Below are 26335 nucleotides of genomic sequence, written 5' to 3' on the forward strand. Positions count from 1 at the left end.
TGTGATTATTGCTATGCTTATTAACATTACAATTAGGATTATTATGATTATTGTATTATTATGATTATCACTATGATGATTATGGCTGTTAGTATGATTATTATGATCAACATTCAGATTATTATGGCTATTATGATTTTTATGGTTATTCTTGCTATTATAATGATAAATATGATTATTTCCAAGTTTATTATGGTTATTATTATGACTACTATTATTATTATAGTTATTATGATTATTATGATTATTATGGCTAGTATAATGCTTATTATGATTATTTCCAGGCTTATTATGGTTATTATTATAATTATTATGATTATTATTGGTTATTATGATTATTATGGTTACTATGGCTAGCATAACGGTTATTATGATTATTTCAAAGCTTATTATGTTTATTATTATGGTTACTATGATTATTATGGGTCTTGGTATAATTATGATGAATATCATGATCACCATTAAGATCATTATGGTTATTGCGATCATTATGACTATTATGATTATTCTAGTTATTATGATTATTATGGTTATTATGGCTAGTATAAAGGTTATTATGGTTATTTCAAAGCTTATTATGTTTATTATTATGATTACTCTGATTATTATATGTCTAGGTATAATTATGATGAATATTATGGTCATCATTAAGATCATTATGGTTATTACGATGATTATGGTTATTACGTTTATAATAATGGTTATTAAGATTATTTCCATTACTATTCTGTTTATTATGATGATTACTATGATCATTATGGTTGTTAGTATTATTATTATGATCACCATTCTGATTATTATGGCTATTGTGATTTTTATGGCTATTATGACTATTGTAATTATTATTACGATCATTTCCAAGTTCATTACTGTTATTATTACAACTATTATGATTATTATGGCTATTATGACCTTTATGGTTGTTATGGCTAGTATAACGTATATTGTGATTATTTCCGAAGCCATTATGGTTATTATAATGATTATTATGATTACTGCGGATCTTGATATAATTATCATGATTATTATGATCATCATTAAGATTATTACGGTTACTATGATTATTGTGATTATTGCTAAGCTTATTAAAATTACAATTACGATTATTATGATTATTGTAGTTATTATGTTGATCACTATGATCATTATGGTTGTTAGTATAATTATTATGATCACCATTCTGATTAATATGGCTATTGTGATTTTTATGGCTATTATGACTAGTATAATGATTATTACGATTGTTTCCAAGTTCATTATTGTTATTATTACGACTATTATGCTTATTATTGCTATTATGACCATTATGGTTGATATGGCTAGTATAATGTATATTATGATTATTTCCGAACTCATTATGGTTATTATTATGATTATTATGGTTATTACGGATCTTGGTAGAATTATCATGTATATTATGGTCGTCATTAAGATTATTATGGTTACTATGATTATTGTGACTATTGCTATGATTATTAACATTACAATTACGATTATTATCGTTATTGTAGTTATTATGATGATCACTATGATTATTATGGCTGTTAGTATGACTATTATGATCAACATTCAGATTATTATAGCTATTATGATTTTTATGGTTATTATTGCTATTATAATGATAAATATGATTATTTCCAAGTTTATTATGGTTATTATTATGACTATTATGATTATTATAGCTATTATGATTATTATGATTGTTATGGCTAGTATAATGCTTATTATGATTATTTCCAAGCTTATTATGGTTATTATTATAATTGTTATGATTATTATGGTTATTATGATTATTATGGTTACTAGGGCTAGTATAACGGTTATTATGATTATTTCAAAGATTATTATGTTTATTATTATGGTTACTATGATTATTATGGATCTTGGTATAATTATGATGAATATCATGATCATCATTAAGATCATTATGGTTATTGCGATTATTATGACTATTATGATTATTCTATTTATTATGATTATTATGGTTATTATGGATAGTATAAAGGTTATTATGATAATTTCAAAGCTTATTATGTTTATTATTATGATTACTCTGATTATTATATGTCTAGGTGTAATTATGATGAATATTATGGTCATCATTAAGATCATTATGGTTATTACGATGATTATGGTTATTACGTTAATAATAATGGTTATTAAGATTATTTCCATGACTCTTCTGTTTATTATGATGATTACTATGATCATTATGGTTGTTAGTATTATTATTATGATCACCATTCTGATTATTATGGCTACTGTGATTTTTATGGCTATTATGATTATTATAATGATTATTACGATTATTTCCAAGTTCATTATTGTTATTATTACGGCTATTACGATTGTTATGGCAATTATGACTATTATGGTTGCTATGGCTAGTATAATGTATATTATGATTATTTCCGAACTCATTATGGTTATTATTATGATTATTATGGTTATTACGGATCTTGGTATAATTATCATGGATATTATGGTCATCATTAAGATTATTATGGTTACTATGATTATTGTGACTATTGCTATGATTATTAACATTACAATTACGAGTATTATCATTATTGTAGTTATTATGATTATTATGATTATTATGGCTAGTATAATGCTTATTATGATTATTTCCAAGCTTATTATTGTTATAATTATAATTATTATGATTATTATGGTTATTATGATTATTATGGTTACTATGGCTAGTATAACGGTTATTATGATTGTTTCAAAGATTATTATGTTTATTATTATGGTTACTATGATTATTATGGATCTTGGTATAATTATGATGAATATCATGGTCATCATTAAGATCATTATGGTTATTGCGATTATTATGACTATTATGATTTGTCTAGTTATTATGATTATTATGGTTATTATGGATAGTATAAAGGTCATTATGATTATTTCAAAGCTTATTATGTTTATTATTATGATTACTCTGATTATTATATGTCTAGGTGTAATTATGATGAATATTATGGTCATCATTAAGATCATTATGGTTATTACGATGATTATGGTTATTACGTTAATAATAATGGTTATTAAGATTATTTCCATTACTATTCTGTTTATTATGATGATTACTATGATCATTGTGGTTGTTAGTATTATTATTATGATCACCATTCTGATTATTATGGCTATTGTGATTTTTATGGCTATTATGACTATTGTAATTATTATTACGATCATTTCCAAGTTCATTACTGTTATTATTACAACTATTATGATTATTATGGCTATTATGACCTTTATGGTTGTTATGGCTAGTATAACGTATATTGTGATTATTTCCGAAGCCATTATGGTTATTATAATGATTATTATGATTACTGCGGATCTTGATATAATTATCATGATTATTATGATCATCATTAAGATTATTACGGTTACTATGATTATTGTGATTATTGCTAAGCTTATTAAAATTACAATTACGATTATTATGATTATTGTAGTTATTATGTTGATCACTATGATCATTATGGTTGTTAGTATAATTATTATGATCACCATTCTGATTAATATGGCTATTGTGATTTTTATGGCTATTATGACTAGTATAATGATTATTACGATTGTTTCCAAGTTCATTATTGTTATTATTACGACTATTATGCTTATTATTGCTATTATGACCATTATGGTTGATATGGCTAGTATAATGTATATTATGATTATTTCCGAACTCATTATGGTTATTATTATGATTATTATGGTTATTACGGATCTTGGTAGAATTATCATGTATATTATGGTCGTCATTAAGATTATTATGGTTACTATGATTATTGTGACTATTGCTATGATTATTAACATTACAATTACGATTATTATCGTTATTGTAGTTATTATGATGATCACTATGATTATTATGGCTGTTAGTATGACTATTATGATCAACATTCAGATTATTATAGCTATTATGATTTTTATGGTTATTATTGCTATTATAATGATAAATATGATTATTTCCAAGTTTATTATGGTTATTATTATGACTATTATGATTATTATAGCTATTATGATTATTATGATTGTTATGGCTAGTATAATGCTTATTATGATTATTTCCAAGCTTATTATGGTTATTATTATAATTGTTATGATTATTATGGTTATTATGATTATTATGGTTACTAGGGCTAGTATAACGGTTATTATGATTATTTCAAAGATTATTATGTTTATTATTATGGTTACTATGATTATTATGGATCTTGGTATAATTATGATGAATATCATGATCATCATTAAGATCATTATGGTTATTGCGATTATTATGACTATTATGATTATTCTATTTATTATGATTATTATGGTTATTATGGATAGTATAAAGGTTATTATGATTATTTCAAAGCTTATTATGTTTATTATTATGATTACTCTGATTATTATATGTCTAGGTGTAATTATGATGAATATTATGGTCATCATTAAGATCATTATGGTTATTACGATGATTATGGTTATTACGTTAATAATAATGGTTATTAAGATTATTTCCATGACTCTTCTGTTTATTATGATGATTACTATTATCATTATGGTTGTTAGTATGATTATTATGATCACCATTCTGATTATTATGGCTATTGTGATTTTTATTGCTATTATGGCTATTATAATGATTATTACGATTATTTCCAAGTTCATTATTGTTATTATTACGACTACTATGATTATTATGGCTATTATGGCTATTATAGTTGTTAGGGGTAGTATAATATATATTATGATTATTTCCGAACTCATTATGGCTATTATTATGATTATTATGGTTATTACGGATCTTGGTATAATTATCATGGATATTATGGTCATCATTAAGATTATTATGGTTACTATGATTATTGTGACTATTGCTATGATTATTAACATTACAATTACGATTATTATCATTATTGTAGTTATTATGATGATCACTATGATTATTATGGCTGTTAGTATGACTATTATGATCAACATTCAGATTATTATAGCTATTATGATTTTTATGGTTATTATTGCTATTATAATGATAAATATGATTATTTCCAAGTTTATTATGGCTATTATTATGACTATTATGATTATTATAGCTATTATGATTATTATGATTGTTATGGCTAGTATAATGCTTATTATGATTATTTCCAAGCTTATTATGGTTATTATTATAATTATTATAATTATTATGGTTATTATGATTATTATGGTTACTAGGGCTAGTATAACGGTTATTATGATTATTTCAAAGATTATTATGTTTATTATTATGGTTACTATGATTATTATGGATCTTGGTATAATTATGATGAATATCATGATCATCATTAAGATCATTATGGTTATTGCGATTATTATGACTATTATGATTATTCTAGTTATTATGATTATTATGGTTATTATGGATAGTATAAAGGTTATTATGATTATTTCAAAGCTTATTATGTTTATTATTATGATTACTCTGATTATTATATCTCTAGGTGTAATTATGATGAATATTATGGTCATCATTAAGATCATTATGGTTATTACGATGATTATGGTTATTACGTTAATAATAATGGTTATTAAGATTATTTCCATGACTCTTCTGTTTATTATGATGATTACTATTATCCTTATGGTTGTTAGTATGATTATTATGATCACCATTCTGATTCTTATGGCTATTGTGATCTTTATGGCTATTATGACTATTATAATGATTATTACGATTATTTCCAAGTTCATTATTGTTATTATTACGACTATTATGATTATTATGGCTGTTATGTCTATTATGGTTGTTATGGCTAGTATAAAGTATATTATGATTATTTCCTAACCTATTATGGTTATTATTATGATTATTATGATTATTCCGGATCTTGGTATAATTATCATGGATATTATGATCATCATTAAGATTGTTATGGTTACTATGATTATTGTGATTATTGCTATCCTTATTAACGCTACAATTACGATTATTATCATTATTGTAGTTATTATGATGATCACTATGATTATTATGGCTGTTAGTATGATGATTATGATCAACATTCAGATTATTATGGCTATTATGATTTTTATGGTTATTATTGCTATTATAATGATAAATATGATTATTTCCATGTTTATTATGGTTATTATTATGACTAGTATGATTATTATAGTTATTATGATTATTATGATTATTATGGCTAGTATAATGCTTATTATGATTATTTCCAAGCTTATTATGGTTATTATTATAATTATTACGATTGTTATGGTTATTATGATTAGTATGGTTACTATGGCTAGTATAACGGTGATTATGATTATTTCAAAGCTTGTTATGTTTATTATTATGATTACTCTGATTGTTATATGTCTAGGTATAATTATGATGAATATTATGGTCATCATTAAGATCATTATGGTTATTACGATGATTATGGTTATTACGTTAATAATAATGGTTATTAAGATTATTTCCATGACTATTCTGTTTATTATGATGATTACTATGATCATTATGGTTGTTAGTATGATTATTATGATCACCATTCTGATTATTATGTCTATTGTGATTTTTATTGCTATTATGGCTATTATAATGATTATTACGATTATTTCCAAGCTCATTATTGTTATTATTACGACTATTATGATTATTATGGCTATTATGACTATTATAGTTGTTAGGGGTAGTATAATGTATATTATGATTATTTCCGAACCAATTATGGTTATTATTATGATTATAATGATTATTACGGATCTTGGTATAATTATCATGAATATTATGATGATCATTAAGATTATTATGGTTTCTATGATTATTGTGATTATTGCTATGCTTGATAACATTTCAATTACGATTATAATGATTATTGTATTATTATGATGATCACTATGATGATTATGGCTGTTAGTATGATTATTATGATCAACATTCAGATTATTACTGCTATTATGATTTTTATGGTTATTCTTGCTTTGATAATGATAAATATGATTATTTCCAAGTTTATTATGGTTATTATTGCGACTACTATGATTATTATAATTATTATGATTGTTATGATTATTATGGCTAGTATAATGCTTATTATGATTATTTCCAAGCTTATTATGGTTATAATTATAATTATTATGATTATTATGGTTATTATGATTATTATGGTTACTATGGCTAGTATAACGGTTATTATGATTATTTCAAAGATTATTATGTTTATTATTATGGTTACTATGATTATTATGGATCTTGGTATAATTATGATGAATATCATGATCATCATTAAGATCATTATGGTTATTGCGATTATTATGACTATTATGATTATTCTATTTATTATGATTATTATGGTTATTATGGATAGTATAAAGGTTATTATGATTATTTCAAAGCTTATTATGTTTATTATTATGATTACTCTGATTATTATATGTCTAGGTGTAATTATGATGAATATTATGGTCATCATTAAGATCATTATGGTTATTACGATGATTATGGTTATTACGTTAATAATAATGGTTATTAAGATTATTTCCATGACTCTTCTGTTTATTATGATGATTACTATTATCATTATGGTTGTTAGTATGATTATTATGATCACCATTCTGATTATTATGGCTATTGTGATTTTTATTGCTATTATGGCTATTATAATGATTATTACGATTATTTCCAAGTTCATTATTGTTATTATTACGACTACTATGATTATTATGGCTATTATGGCTATTATAGTTGTTAGGGGTAGTATAATATATATTATGATTATTTCCGAACTCATTATGGTTATTATTATGATTATTATGGTTATTACGGATCTTGGTATAATTATCATGGATATTATGGTCATCATTAAGATTATTATGGTTACTATGATTATTGTGACTATTGCTATGATTATTAACATTACAATTACGATTATTATCATTATTGTAGTTATTATGATGATCACTATGATTATTATGGCTGTTAGTATGACTATTATGATCAACATTCAGATTATTATAGCTATTATGATTTTTATGGTTATTATTGCTATTATAATGATAAATATGATTATTTCCAAGTTTATTATGGTTATTATTATGACTATTATGATTATTATAGCTATTATGATTATTATGATTGTTATGGCTAGTATAATGCTTATTATGATTATTTCCAAGCTTATTATGGTTATTATTATAATTATTATGATTATTATGGTTATTATGATTATTATGGTTACTAGGGCTAGTATAACGGTTATTATGATTATTTCAAAGATTATTATGTTTATTATTATGGTTACTATGATTATTATGGATCTTGGTATAATTATGATGAATATCATGATCATCATTAAGATCATTATGGTTATTGCGATTATTATGACTATTATGATTATTCTAGTTATTATGATTATTATGGTTATTATGGATAGTATAAAGGTTATTATGATTATTTCAAAGCTTATTATGTTTATTATTATGATTACTCTGATTATTATATCTCTAGGTGTAATTATGATGAATATTATGGTCATCATTAAGATCATTATGGTTATTACGATGATTATGGTTATTACGTTAATAATAATGGTTATTAAGATTATTTCCATGACTCTTCTGTTTATTATGATGATTACTATTATCATTATGGTTGTTAGTATGATTATTATGATCACCATTCTGATTCTTATGGCTATTGTGATCTTTATGGCTATTATGACTATTATAATGATTATTACGATTATTTCCAAGTTCATTATTGTTATTATTACGACTATTATGATTATTATGGCTATTATGTCTATTATGGTTGTTATGGCTAGTATAAAGTATATTATGATTATTTCCTAACCTATTATGGTTATTATTATGATTATTATGATTATTCCGGATCTTGGTATAATTATCATGGATATTATGATCATCATTAAGATTGTTATGGTTACTATGATTATTGTGATTATTGCTATCCTTATTAACGCTACAATTACGATTATTATCATTATTGTAGTTATTATGATGATCACTATGATTATTATGGCTGTTAGTATGATGATTATGATCAACATTCAGATTATTATGGCTATTATGATTTTTATGGTTATTATTGCTATTATAATGATAAATATGATTATTTCCATGTTTATTATGGTTATTATTATGACTAGTATGATTATTATAGTTATTATGATTATTATGATTATTATGGCTAGTATAATGCTTATTATGATTATTTCCAAGCTTATTATGGTTATTATTATAATTATTACGATTGTTATGGTTATTATGATTAGTATGGTTACTATGGCTAGTATAACGGTGATTATGATTATTTCAAAGCTTGTTATGTTTATTATTATGATTACTCTGATTGTTATATGTCTAGGTATAATTATGATGAATATTATGGTCATCATTAAGATCATTATGGTTATTACGATGATTATGGTTATTACGTTAATAATAATGGTTATTAAGATTATTTCCATGACTATTCTGTTTATTATGATGATTACTATGATCATTATGGTTGTTAGTATGATTATTATGATCACCATTCTGATTATTATGTCTATTGTGATTTTTATTGCTATTATGGCTATTATAATGATTATTACGATTATTTCCAAGCTCATTATTGTTATTATTACGACTATTATGATTATTATGGCTATTATGACTATTATAGTTGTTAGGGGTAGTATAATGTATATTATGATTATTTCCGAACCAATTATGGTTATTATTATGATTATTATGATTATTACGGATCTTGGTATAATTATCATGGATATTATGATGATCATTAAGATTATTATGGTTTCTATGATTATTGTGATTATTGCTATGCTTGATAACATTTCAATTACGATTATAATGATTATTGTATTATTATGATGATCACTATGATGATTATGGCTGTTAGTATGATTATTATGATCAACATTCAGATTATTACTGCTATTATGATTTTTATGGTTATTCTTGCTTTGTTAATGATAAATATGATTATTTCCAAGTTTATTATGGTTATTATTGCGACTACTATGATTATTATAATTATTATGATTGTTATGATTATTATGGCTAGTATAATGCTTATTATGATTATTTCCAAGCTTATTATGGTTATAATTATAATTATTATGATTATTATGGTTATTATGATTATTATGGTTACTATGGCTAGTATAACGGTTATTATGATTGTTTCAAAGATTATTATGATTATTATTATGGTTACTATGATTATTATGGATCTTGGTATAATTATGATGAATATCATGGTCATCATTAAGATCATTATGGTTATTGCGATTATTATGACTATTAAGATTTGTCTAGTTATTATGATTATTATGGTTATTATGGATAGTATAAAGGTTATTATGATTATTTCAAAGCTTATTATGTTTATTAGTATGATTACTCTGATTATTATATATCTAGGTATAATTATGATGAATATTATGGTCATCATTAAGATCATTATGGTTATTACGATGACTATGGTTATTACGTTTATAATAATGGTTATTAAGATTATTTCTATGACTATTCTGTTTATTATGATGATTACTATGATCATTATGGTTGTTAGTATTATTATTATGATCACCATTCTGATTATTATGGCTATTGTGATTTTTATGGCTATTATGACTATTCTAATGATTATTACGACTATTTCCAAGTTCATTATCGTTATTATTACGACTATTACGATTATTATGGCAATTTCGACTATTATGGTTGTTATGGCTAGTATAATGTATATTATGATTATTTCCGAACTCATTATGGTTATTATTATGATTATTATGGTTATTACGGATCTTGGTATAATTATCATGGATATTATGGTCATCATTAGGATTATTATGGTTACTATGATTATTGTGACTATTGCTATGATTATTAACATTACAATTACGATTATTTTCATTATTGTAGTTATTATGATGATCACTATGATTATTATGGCTGTTAGTATGATGATTATGAACAACATTCAGATTATTATAGCTATTATGATTTTTATGGTTATTATTGCTATTATAATGATAAATATGATTATTTCCAAGTTTATTATGGTTATTATTATGACTATTATGATTATTATAGTTATTATGACTATTATGATTGCTATGGCTAGTATAATGCTTATTATGGTTATTTCCAAGCTTATTATGGTTATTATTATAATTATTATGATGAGTATGGTTATTATGATTATTATGGCTACTATGGCTAGTATAACGGTCATTATGATTATTTCAAAGCTTATTATGTTTATTATTATGGTTACTATGATTATTATGGATCTTGGTATAATTATGATGAATATCATGATCATGATTAAGATCATTATGGTTATTGCGATTATTATGACTGTTATGATTATTCTAGTTATTATGATTATTATGGTTATTATGGCTACTATAAAGGTTATTATGATTATTTCAAAGCTTATTATGCTTATTATTATGATTACTCTGATTATTATATGTCTAGGTATAATTATGATGAATATTATGGTCATCATTAAGATCATTATGGTTAATACGTTAATAATAATGATTATTAAGATTATTTCCATGACTATTCTGTTTATTATGATGATTACTATGATCATTATGGTTGTTAGTATGATTATTATGATCAACATTCTGATTATTATGGCTATTGTGATTTTTATGGCTATTATGACTATTATAATGATTATGACGATTATTTCCAAGTTCATTATTGTTATTATTCCGACTATTATGGTTATTATGGCTATTATGGCTATTATGGTTGTTATGGCTAGTATTATGTATATTATGATTATTTCCGAACCCATTATGGTTATTATTATGATTATTATGATTATTACGGATCTTGGTATAATTATCATTGATATTATGATCATTATTAAGATTATTATGGTTACTAATGATTATTGTGATTATTGCTATGCTTATTAACATTACAATTACGATTATTATGATTATTGTAGTTATTATGATGATCACTATGATTATTATGGTTGTTAGTATGATTATTAGGATCAACATTCATATTATTATGGCTATTATGATTTTTATGGTTATTATTGCTATTATAATGATAAATATGATTATTTCCACGTTTATTATGGTTATTAATATGACTAGTACGATTATTATAGTTATTATGATTATTATGGCTAGTATAATGCTTATTATGATCATTTCCAAGCTTATTATGGTTATTACTATAATTATTACGATTATTATGGTTATTATGATTATTATGGTTACTATGGCTAGTATAACGGTTATTATGATTATTTCAAAGCTTATTATGTTTATTATTATGGTTACTATGCTTATTATGGATCTTGGTATAATTATGTTGAATATCATGATCATCATTAAGATCATTATGGTTATTGCGATTATTATGACTATTATGATTATTCCAGTTATTATGATTATTATGGTTATTATGGCTAGTATAAATGTTATTACGATTATTTCAAAGCTTATTATGTTTATTATTATGATTACTCTGATTATTATTCGTCTTAGTATAATTATGATGAATATTATGGTCATCAATACGATCATTATGGTTATTACGATGATTATGGTTATTACGTAAATAATAATGGTTATTAAGATTATTTCCATGACTCTTCTGTTTTTTATGATGATTACTATGATCATTATGGTTGTTAGTATGATTATTATGATCACCATTCTGATTATTATGGCTATTGTGATTTTTATTGCTATTATGACTATTATAATGATTCTTAGGATTATTTCCAAGTTCATTATTGTAATTATTACGACTCTTATGATTATTATGGCTATTATGACTATTATGGTTTTTATGGCAGGTATAATGTATATTATGATTATTTCCGAACCCATTATGGTTATTATTATGATTATCATGATTATTACGGATCTTAATATAATTATCATGCATATTATGATCATCATTAATATTATTACGGTAACTATGATTATTGTGATTATTGCTAAGCTTATTAACATTTCAATTACGATTATTATGATTATTGTAGTTATTATGATGATCACCATGATCATTATGGTTGTTAGTATGATTATTATGATCACCATTCAGATTATTATGGTTATTGTGATTTTTGTGGCTATTATGGCTATTGTAATGATTATTACGATTATTTCCAAGTTCATTATGGTTATTATTACGACTATTATGATTATTATGGCTATTATGACTATTATGGTTTTTATGGCAGGTATAATGTATATTATGATTATTTCCGAACCCATTATGGTTATTATTATGATTATTATGATTATTACGGATCTTGGTATAATTATCATGGATGTGATGATCATCATTAAGATTATTATGGTTACTACGATTATTGTGATTATTGCTATGCTTATTAACATTACAATTACGATTATTATGATTATTGTAGTTATTATGACGATCACTATTATTATTATGGTTGTTAGTCTGATTATTAGGATCAACATTCAGATTATTATGGCTATTATGATTTTTATGGTTATTATTGCTATTATAATGATAAATATGACTGTTTCGAAGTTTATTATGGTTATTATTATGACTATTATGATTATTATAGTTATTATGATTATTATGGCTAGAATAATGCTTATTATGATTATGTCCAAGCTTGTTATGGTTATTACTATAATTATTATGATTATTATGGTTACTATGGCTAGTATAACGGTTATTATGATTATTTCAAAGCTTATTATGTTTATTATTATGGTTACTATGCTTATTATGGATCTTGGTATAATTATGTTGAATATCATGACCATCATTAAGATCATTATGGTTATTGCGATTATTATGACTATTATGATTATTCCAGTTATTATGATTATTATGGTTATTATGGCTAGTATAAATGTTATTACGATTATTTCAAAGCTTATTGTGTTTATTATTATGATTACTCTGATTATTATTCGTCTTAGTATAATTATGATGAATATTATGGTCATCAATACGATCATTATGGTTATTACGATGATTATGCTTATTACGTTAATAATAATGGTTATTAAGATTATTTCCATGACTCTTCTGTTTTTTATGATGATTACTATGATCATTATGGTTGTTAGTATGATTATTATGATCACCATTCTGATTATTATGGCTATTGTGATTTTTATTGCTATTATGACTATTATAATGATTCTTAGGATTATTTCCAAGTTCATTATTGTAATTATTACGACTATTATGATTATTATGGCTATTATGACTATTATGGTTTTTATGGCAGGTATAATGTATATTATGATTATTTTCGAACCCATTATGGTTATTATTATGATTATTATGATTATTACGGATCTTGATATAATTATCATGAATATTATGATCATCATTAATATTATTACGGTAACTATGATTATTGTGATTATTGCTAAGCTTATTAACATTTCAGTTACGATTATTATCATTATTGTAGTTATTATGATGATCACTATGATCATTATGGTTGTTAGTATGATTATTATGATCACCATTCTGATTCTTATGTCTATTGTGATTTTTATGGCTATTATGACTATTATAATGATTATTACGATTATTTCCAAGTTCATTATTGTTATTATTACGACTATTATGATTATTATGGCTATTATGTCTATTATGGTTGTTATGGCTAGGATAAAGTATATTATGATTATTTCCGAACCTATTATGGTTTTTATTATGATTATTATGATTATTACGGGTCTTGGGGTAATTATCATGGATATTATGATCATCATTAAGATTATTATGGTTACTCTGATTATTGTGATTATTGCTATGCTTATTAACATTACAATTACGATTATTATGATTATTGTAGTTATTATGATGATCACTATGACTATTATGGCTGCTAATATGATTATTATGATCAACATTCAGATTATTATGGCTATTATGATTTTTATGGTTATTATTGCTATTATAATGATAAATATGATTATTTCCAAGTTTATTACGGTTATTATTATGACTATCATGATTATTATAGTTATTATGATTATTATGATTGTTATGGCCAGTATAATGCTTATTTTGATTATTTCCAAGCTTATTATGGTTATTATTATAATTATTATGATGAGTATGGTTATTATGATTATTATGGCTACTATGGCAAGTATAACGGTTATTATGATTATTTCAAAGCTTATTATGTTTATTATTATGGTTACTATGATTATTATGGATCTTGGTATAATTATGATGAATATCATGATCATCATTAAGATCATTATGGTTATTGCGATTATTATGACTGTTATGATTATTCTAGTTATTATGATTATTATGGTTATCATGGCTAGTATAAAGGTTATTATGATTATTTCAAAGCTTTTTATGCTTATTATAATGATTACTCTGATTATTATATGTCTAGGTATAATTATGATGAATATTATGGTCATCATTAAGATCATTATGGTTATTACGTTAATAATAATGATTATTAAGAATATTTCCATGACTATTCTGTTTATTATGATGATTACTATGATCATTATGGTTGTTAGTATGATTATTATGATCACCATGCTGATTATTATGGCTATTGTGATTTTTATGGCTATTATGACTATTATAATGATTATTACGATTATTTCCAAGTTCATTATTGTTATTATTACGACTATTATGATTATTATGGCTATTATGACTATTATGGTTGTTATGGCTAGTATTATGTATATTATGATTATTTCCGAACACATTAGGGTTATTATTATGATTACTATGATTATCACGGATCTTGATATAATTATCATGAATATTATGATCATCATTAATATTATTACGGTAACTATGATTATTGTGATTATTGCTAAGCTTATTAACATTACAATTACGATTATTATGATTATTGTAGTTATTATGATGATCACTATGATCATTATGGTTGTTAGTATGATTATTATGATCACCATTCTGATTCTTATGGCTATTGTGATTTTTATGGCTATTATGACTATTATAATGATTATTACGATTATTTCCAAGTTCATTATTGTTATTATTCCGACTATTATGGTTATTATGGCTATTATGGCTATTATGGTTGTTATGGCTAGTATTATGTATATTATGATTATTTCCGAACACATTAGGGTTATTATTATGATTATTATGATTATTACTGATCTTGGTATAATTATCATGGGTATTATGATCATCATTAAGATTATTATGGCTTCTATGGGTATTGTGATTATTGCTATGCTTATTAACATTTCTATTACGATTATTATGATTATTGCAGTTATTATGATGATCACTATGGTGATTATGACTGTTAGTATGATTATTATGATCAACATTCAGATTATTATGGCTATTACGATTTTTATGGTTATTATTGCTATTATAATGATAAATATGACTATTTCCAAGCTTATTATGGTTATTATTATAATTATTATGATGAGTATGGTTATTATGATTATTATGGCTACTATGGCAAGTATAACGGTTATTATGATTATTTCAAAGCTTATTATGTTTATTATTATGGTTACTATGATTATTATGGATCTTGGTATAATTATGATGAATATCATGATCATCATTAAGATCATTATGGTTATTGCGATTATTATGACTGTTATGATTATTCTAGTTATTATGATTATTATGGTTATCATGGCTAGTATAAAGGTTATTATGATTATTTCAAAGCTTTTTATGCTTATTATAATGATTACTCTGATTATTATATGTCTAGGTATAATTATGATGAATATTATGGTCATCATTAAGATCATTATGGTTATTACGTTAATAATAATGATTATTAAGAATATTTCCATGACTATTCTGTTTATTATGATGATTACTATGATCATTATGGTTGTTAGTATGATTATTATGATCACCATGCTGATTATTATGGCTATTGTGATTTTTATGGCTATTATGACTATTATAATGATTATTACGATTATTTCCAAGTTCATTATTGTTATTATTACGACTATTATGATTATTATGGCTATTATGACTATTATGGTTGTTATGGCTAGTATTATGTATATTATGATTATTTCCGAACACATTAGGGTTATTATTATGATTATTATGATTATTACGGATCTTGGTATAATTATCATGGATATTATGATCATCATTAAAATTATTATGGTTACTATGATTATTGTGATTATTGCTATGCTTATTAACATTACATTTACGATTATTATGATTATTGTAGTTATTATGATGATCACTATGATTATTATGGTTGTTAGTATGATTATTGGGATCAACATTCAGATTATTATGGCTATTATGATTTTTATGGTTATTATTGCTATTATAATGATAAATATGTTTATTTCCAAGTTTATTACGGTTCTTATTATGACTATTATGAATATTATATTTATTATGATTATTATGGTTACCATGGCTAGTATAACGGTTATTATGATTATTTCAAAGCTTATTATGTTTATTATTATGGTTACTATGATTATTATGGATCTTGGTATAATTATGATGAATATCATGATCATCATTAAGATCATTATGGTTATTGCGATTATTATGACTATTATGATTATTCCAGTTATTATGATTATTATGGTTATTATGGCTAGTATAAATGTTATTACGATTATTTCAAAGCTTATTATGTTTATTATTACGATTACTCTGATTATTATTTGTCTTAGTATAATTATGATGAATATTATAGTCATCAATACGATCATTATGGTTATTAGGATGATTATGGTTATTACGTAAATAATAATGGTTATTAAGATTATTTCCACGACTCTTCTGTTTATTATGATGATTACTATGATCATTATGGTTGTTAGTATGATTATTAGAATCAACATTCAGATTATTATGGCTATTATGATTTTTATGGTTATTATTGCTATTATAATGATAAATATGATTATTTCCAAGTTTATTATCGTTATTATTATGACTAGTATGATTATTATAGTTATTATGATTATTATGGCTAGTATAATGCTTATTATGATCATTTCCGAGCTTGTTATGGTTATTATTATAATTATTACGATTATTATGGTTATTATGATTAGTATGGTTACTATGGCTAGTATAACGGTTATTATGATTATTTCAAAGCTTATTATGTTTATTATTATGATTACTCTGATTATTATATGTCTAGGTATAATTATGATGAATATTAATGTCATCATTAAGATCATTATGGTTATTACGATGATTATGGTTATTACGTTAATAATAATGGTTATAAAGATTATTTCCATGACTATTCTGTTTATTAAGATGATCACTATGATCATTATGGCTGTTAGTATTATTATTATGATCACCATTCTGATTATTATGCCTATGGTGATTTTTATGGCTATTATGACTATTATAATGATTATTACGATTATTTCCAAGTTCATTATTGTTATTATTACGACTATTATGATTATTATGTCTATTATGACTATTATGGTTGTTATGGCTAGTATAATCTATATTATGATTATTTCCGAACACATTAGGGTTATTATTATGATTATTATGATTATTACGGATCTTGGTATAATTATCATGGATATTATGATCATCTTTAAGATTATTATGGTTACTATGATTATTGTGATTATTGCTATGCTTATTAACATTACAATTACGATTATTATGATTATTGTAGTTATTATGATGATCACTATGATTATTATGGTTGTTAGTATGATTATTAGGATCAACATTCAGATTATTATGGCTATTATGATCTTTATGGTTATTAGTGCTATTATAATGATAAATATGATTATTTCCAAGTTTATTATGGGTATTATTATGACTAGTATGATTATTATAGTTATTATGATTATTATGGCTAGTATAATGCTTATTATGAATATTTCCAAGCTTATTATGGTTATTACTATAATTATTATGTTTATTATGGTTATTATGATTGTTATGGTTACTATGGCTAGTATAGGGGTTATTCTGATTATTTCAAAACTTATTTTGTTTATTATTATGGTTACTATGATTATTATGGATCTTAGTGTAATTATGATGAACATCATGATCATCATTAAGATCATTATGGTTATTGCGATTATTATGACTATTATGATTATTCCAGTTATTATGATTATTATGGTTATTATGGCTAGTATAAATGTTATTACGATTATTTCAAAGCTTATTATGTTTATTATTATGATTACTCTGATTATTATTTGTCTTAGTATAATTATGATGAATATTATGGTCATCAATACGATCATTATGGTTATTAGGATGATTATGGTTATTACGTAAATAATAATGGTTATTAAGATTATTTCCATGACTCTTCTGTTCATTATGATGATTACTATGATCATTATGGTTGTTAGTACGATTATTATGATCACCATTCTGATTATTATGGCTATTGTGATTTTTATGGCTATTATGACTATTATAATGATTATTAGGATTATTTCCAAGTTCATTTTTGTTATTACTACTACTATTATGATTATTATGGCTATTATGACTATTATGGTTGTTATGGCTAGTATAATGTATATTATGATCATTTCCGAACCCATTATGGTTATTATTATGATTGTTGTGATTATTACGGATCTTGGTATAATTATCATGGATATTACGATCATCATTAAGATTATTATGGTTACTATGATTATTGTGATTATTGCTATGCTTATTAACATTACAATTACGATTATTATGATTATTGCAGTTATTATGATGATCACTATGATTATTATGGCTGTTAGTATGGTTATTATGATCAACATTCAGATTATTATGGCTATTACGATTTTTATGGTTATTATTGCTATTATAATGATAAATATGATTATTTCCAAGTTTATTATGGTTATTATTATGACTATTATGATTATTATAGTTATTATGGTTATTATGATTATTATGGCTAGTATAATGCTTATTATGATTATTTCCAAGCTTATTATGGTTATTATTATAATTATTACGATTACTATCGTTATTGTGATTAGTATGGTTACTATGACTAGTATAACGGTTATTATGATTATTTCAAAGCTTATTATGTTTATTATTATGATTACTGTGATTATTATATGTCTAGGTATAATTATGATGTATATTATGGTCATCATTAAGATCATTATGGTTATTACGATGATTATGGTTATTACGTTAATAATAATGATCATTAAGGTTATTTCCATGACTATTCTGTTTATTATGATGATTACTATGATCATTATGGTTGTTAGTATGATTATTATGATCACCATTCAGATTATTATGGTTATTGTGATTTTTGTGGCTATTATGGCTATTGTAATGATTATTACGGTTATTTCCAAGTTCATTATGGTTATTATTACGACTATTATGATTATTATGGCTATTATGACTATTATGGTTTTTATGGCAGGTATAATGTATATTATGATTATTTCCGAACCCATTATGGTTATTATTATGATTATTATGATTATTACGGATCTTGGTATAATTATCATGGATGTGATGATCATCATTAAGATTATTATGGTTACTACGATTATTGTGATTATTGCTAAGCTTATTAACATTTCAATTACGATTATTATCATTATTGTAGTTATTATGATGATCACTATGATCATTATGGTTGTTAGTATGATTATTATGATCACCATTCTGATTCTTATGTCTATTGTGATTTTTATGGCTATTATGACTATTATAATGATTATTACGATTATTTCCAAGTTCATTATTGTTATTATTACGACTATTATGATTATTATGGCTATTATGTCTATTATGGTTGTTATGGCTAGGATAAAGTATATTATGATTATTTCCGAACCTATTATGGTTTTTATTATGATTATTATGATTATTACGGGTCTTGGGGTAATTATCATGGATATTATGATCATCATTAAGATTATTATGGTTACTCTGATTATTGTGATTATTGCTATGCTTATTAACATTACAATTACGATTATTATGATTATTGTAGTTATTATGATGATCACTATGACTATTAATGGCTGTTAGTATGATGATTATGATCAACATTCAGATTATTATGGCTATTATGATTTTTATGGTTATTATTGCTATTATAATGATAAATATGATTATTCCAAGTTTATTACGGTTATTATTATGACTATCATGATTATTATAGTTATTATGATTATTATGATTGTTATGGCCATTATAATGCTTATTATGATTATTTCCAAGCTTATTATGGTTATTATTATAATTATTATGATGAGTATGGTTATTATGGTTATTATGGCTACTATGGCAAGTATAACGGTTATTATGATCATTTCAAAGCTTATTATGTTTATTGTTATGGTTACTATGATTATTATGGATCTTGGTATAATTATGATGAATATCATGATCATCATTAAGATCATTATGGTTATTGCGATTATTATGACTGTTATGATTATTCTAGTTATTATGATTATTATGGTTATCATGGCTAGTATAAAGGTTATTATGATTATTTCAAAGCTTTTTATGCTTATTATAATGATTACTCTGATTATTATATGTCTAGGTATAATTATGATGAATATTATGGTCATCATTAAGATCATTATGGTTATTACGTTAATAATAATGATTATTAAGAATATTTCCATGACTATTCTGTTTATTATGATGATTACTATGATCATTATGGTTGTTAGTATGATTATTATGATCACCATGCTGATTATTATGGCTATTGTGATTTTTATGGCTATTATGACTATTATAATGATTATTACGATTATTTCCAAGTTCATTACTGTTATTATTACGACTATTATGATTATTATGTCTATTATGACTATTATGGTTGTTATGGCTAGTATAATCTATATTATGATTATTTCCGAACACATTAGGGTTATTATGATGATTATTATGATTATTACGGATCTTGGTATAATTATCATGGATATTATGATCATCATTAAGATTATTATGGTTACTATGATTATTGTGATTATTGCTATGCTTATTAACATTACAATTACGATTATTATGATTATTGCTAGTTATTATGATGATCACTATGATTATCATGGTTGTTAGTATGATTATTAGGATCAACATTCAGATTATTATGGCTATTATGATCTTTATGGTTATTAGTGCTATTATAATGATAAATATGATTATTTCCAAGTTTATTATGGGCATTATTATGACTAGTATGATTATTATAGTTATTATGATTATTATGGCTAGTATAATGCTTATTATGAATATTTCCAAGCTTATTATGGTTATTACTGTAATTATTATGTTTATTATGGTTATTATGATTGTTATGGTTACTATGGCTAGTATAAGGGTTATTATGATTATTTCAAAACTTATTTTGTTTATTATTATGGTTACTATGATTATTATGGATCTTGGTGTAATTATGATGAATATTATGGTCATCATTAAGATCATTATGGTTATTACGATGATTATGGTTATTACGTTAATAATAATGGTTATTAAGATTATTTCCATGACTCTTCTGTTCATTATGATGATTACTATGATCATTATGGTTGTTAGTACGATTATTATGATCACCATTCTGATTATTATGGCTATTGTGATTTTTATGGCTATTATGACTATTATAATGATTATTAGGATTATTTCCAAGTTCATTATTGTTATTATTACGACTATTATGATTATTATGGCTATTATGACTATTATGGTTGTTATGGCTGGTATAATGTATATTATGATTATTTCCGAGCCCATTATGGTTATTATTATGATTATTATGATTATCACGGATCTTGATATAATTATCATGAATATTATGATCATCATTAATATTATTACGGTAACTATGATTATTCTGATTATTGCTAAGCTTATTAACATTACAATTACGATTATTATGATTATTGTAGTTATTATGATGATCACTATGATCATTATGGTTGTTAGTATGATTATTATGATCACCATTCTGATTCTTATGGCTACTGTGATTTTTATGGCTATTATGACTATTATAATGATTATTACGATTATTTCCAAGTTCATTATTGTTATTATTACGACTATTATGATTATTATGGCTATTATGTCTATTATGGTTGTTATGGCTAGTATAAACTATATTATGATTATTTCCTAACCTATTATGGTTATTATTATGATTATTATGATTATTCCGGATCTTGGTATAATTATCATGGATATTATGATCATCATTAAGATTATTATGGTTACTATGATTATTGTGATTATTGCTATGCTTATTAACATTACAATTACGATTATTATGATTATTGTAGTAATTACGATGATCGCTATGATTATTATGGCTGTTAGTATGATGATTATGATCAACATTCAGATTATTATGGCTATTATGATTTTTATGGTTATTATTGCTATTATAATGATAAATATGATTATTTCCAAGTTTATTACGGTTATTATTATGACTATCATGATTATTATAGTTATTATGATTATTATGATTGTTATGGCCATTATAATGCTTATTATGATTATTTCCAAGCTTATTATGGTTATTATTATAATTATTATGATGAGTATGGTTATTATGGTTATTATGGCTACTATGGCAAGTATAACGGTTATTATGATCATTTCAAAGCTTATTATGTTTATTGTTATGGTTACTATGATTATTATGGATCTTGGTATAATTATGATGAATATCATGATCATCATTAAGATCATTATGGTTATTGCGATTATTATGACTGTTATGATTATTCTAGTTATTATGATTATTATGGTTATCATGGCTAGTATAAAGGTTATTATGATTATTTCAAAGCTTTTTATGCTTATTATAATGATTACTCTGATTATTATATGTCTAGGTATAATTATGATGAATATTATGGTCATCATTAAGATCATTATGGTTATTACGTTAATAATAATGATTATTAAGAATATTTCCATGACTATTCTGTTTATTATGATGATTACTATGATCATTATGGTTGTTAGTATGATTATTATGATCACCATGCTGATTATTATGGCTATTGTGATTTTTATGGCTATTATGACTATTATAATGATTATTACGATTATTTCCAAGTTCATTACTGTTATTATTACGACTATTATGATTATTATGTCTATTATGACTATTATGGTTGTTATGGCTAGTATAATCTATATTATGATTATTTCCGAACACATTAGGGTTATTATGATGATTATTATGATTATTACGGATCTTGGTATAATTATCATGGATATTATGATCATCATTAAGATTATTATGGTTACTATGATTATTGTGATTATTGCTATGCTTATTAACATTACAATTACGATTATTATGATTATTGTAGTTATTATGATGATCACTATGATTATCATGGTTGTTAGTATGATTATTAGGATCAACATTCAGATTATTATGGCTATTATGATCTTTATGGTTATTAGTGCTATTATAATGATAAATATGATTATTTCCAAGTTTATTATGGGCATTATTATGACTAGTATGATTATTATAGTTATTATGATTATTATGGCTAGTATAATGCTTATTATGAATATTTCCAAGCTTATTATGGTTATTACTGTAATTATTATGTTTATTATGGTTATTATGATTGTTATGGTTACTATGGCTAGTATAAGGGTTATTATGATTATTTCAAAACTTATTTTGTTTATTATTATGGTTACTATGATTATTATGGATCTTGGTGTAATTATGATGAATATTATGGTCATCATTAAGATCATTATGGTTATTACGATGATTATGGTTATTACGTTAATAATAATGGTTATTAAGATTATTTCCATGACTCTTCTGTTCATTATGATGATTACTATGATCATTATGGTTGTTAGTACGATTATTATGATCACCATTCTGATTATTATGGCTATTGTGATTTTTATGGCTATTATGACTATTATAATGATTATTAGGATTATTTCCAAGTTCATTATTGTTATTATTACGACTATTATGATTATTATGGCTATTATGACTATTATGGTTGTTATGGCTGGTATAATGTATATTATGATTATTTCCGAGCCCATTATGGTTATTATTATGATTATTATGATTATCACGGATCTTGATATAATTATCATGAATATTATGATCATCATTAATATTATTACGGTAACTATGATTATTCTGATTATTGCTAAGCTTATTAACATTACAATTACGATTATTATGATTATTGTAGTTATTATGATGATCACTATGATCATTATGGTTGTTAGTATGATTATTATGATCACCATTCTGATTCTTATGGCTACTGTGATTTTTATGGCTATTATGACTATTATAATGATTATTACGATTATTTCCAAGTTCATTATTGTTATTATTACGACTATTATGATTATTATGGCTATTATGTCTATTATGGTTGTTATGGCTAGTATAAACTATATTATGATTATTTCCTAACCTATTATGGTTATTATTATGATTATTATGATTATTCCGGATCTTGGTATAATTATCATGGATATTATGATCATCATTAAGATTATTATGGTTACTATGATTATTGTGATTATTGCTATGCTTATTAACATTACAATTACGATTATTATGATTATTGTAGTAATTACGATGATCGCTATGATTATTATGGCTGTTAGTATGATGATTATGATCAACATTCAGATTATTATGGCTATTATGATTTTTATGGTTATTATTGCTATTATAATGATAAATATGATTATTTCCAAGTTTATTACGGTTATTATTATGACTATCATGATTATTATAGTTATTATGATTATTATGATTGTTATGGCCATTATAATGCTCATTATGATTATTTCCAAGCTTATTATGGTTATTATTATAATTATTATGATGAGTATGGTTATTATGGTTATTATGGCTACTATGGCAAGTATAACGGTTATTATGATCATTTCAAAGCTTATTATGTTTATTGTTATGGTTACTATGATTATTATGGATCTTGGTATAATTATGATGAATATCATGATCATCATTAAGATCATTATGGTTATTGCGATTATTATGACTGTTATGATTATTCTAGTTATTATGATTATTATGGTTATCATGGCTAGTATATAGGTTATTATGATTATTTCAAAGCTTTTTATGCTTATTATAATGATTACTCTGATTATTATATGTCTAGGTATAATTATGATGAATATTATGGTCATCATTAAGATCATTATGGTTATTACGTTAATAATAATGATTATTAAGAATATTTCCATGACTATTCTGTTTATTATGATGATTACTATGATCATTATGGTTGTTAGTATGATT

This window comes from Calliopsis andreniformis, unplaced genomic scaffold, assembly GCF_051401765.1.
Source record: "Calliopsis andreniformis isolate RMS-2024a unplaced genomic scaffold, iyCalAndr_principal scaffold0211, whole genome shotgun sequence".
In the NCBI taxonomy this organism is placed as follows: Eukaryota; Metazoa; Arthropoda; class Insecta; order Hymenoptera; family Andrenidae; genus Calliopsis; species Calliopsis andreniformis.